This window comes from Buceros rhinoceros, unplaced genomic scaffold, assembly GCF_000710305.1.
Source record: "Buceros rhinoceros silvestris isolate BGI_N320 unplaced genomic scaffold, ASM71030v1 scaffold25745, whole genome shotgun sequence".
Taxonomy (NCBI): Eukaryota; Metazoa; Chordata; class Aves; order Bucerotiformes; family Bucerotidae; genus Buceros; species Buceros rhinoceros.
The window spans coordinates 19,503-20,041 of record NW_010411524.1 but is presented as its reverse complement, the minus strand read 5'-3'; positions in this window follow the sequence as shown (position 1 = coordinate 20,041).

The following is a 539-nucleotide window of genomic DNA, read 5'->3' as shown; positions in this document are numbered from 1 at the left end:
CCCTTGCAACACGAGGCATTTACCTGAGACTCTCGTTGTGTTTTTCCTTAGATATTGAGGTTGTTTGGTATTTTTTTAGTTGATGTGCTTTTCTCTTTCTTTTAAGACTAGAAGAAAGTAAGTCCCACTGTCACTTCCTTATCTGTGTTTCAGGTGAATCATTTTGGAAGGCCATGCAATTAATGCATTATAAAATACAGTGTGGGGTGACTGTATGTTTTAGGTGGTCAGGATCAAAATACTGAGATGTTGTATGTCTAGTGAATAGCTTTGGTTCAGGTCTCATTTGAAGTAGCCAAAAGGAGCTAGCCTCTAACAATGCCATCAAACTGGGGCAATTCCTGTGCTCCTTTTTGGCAGCCTAAACTCCTCAAAGCTCCTGAGTTCCCTAATACTAAGCCGCTGAGCTATGCCTTACAGCCCAAGAGGGATGTTGACAGAACAGAAAATGTAACAAGATCCTGATAATGAGAGCTAGAGCTTGTGGGTTAGGGTGTTTTTATGGTTTCTACTTGGCTTCTACACTGTCTCATTCCTGC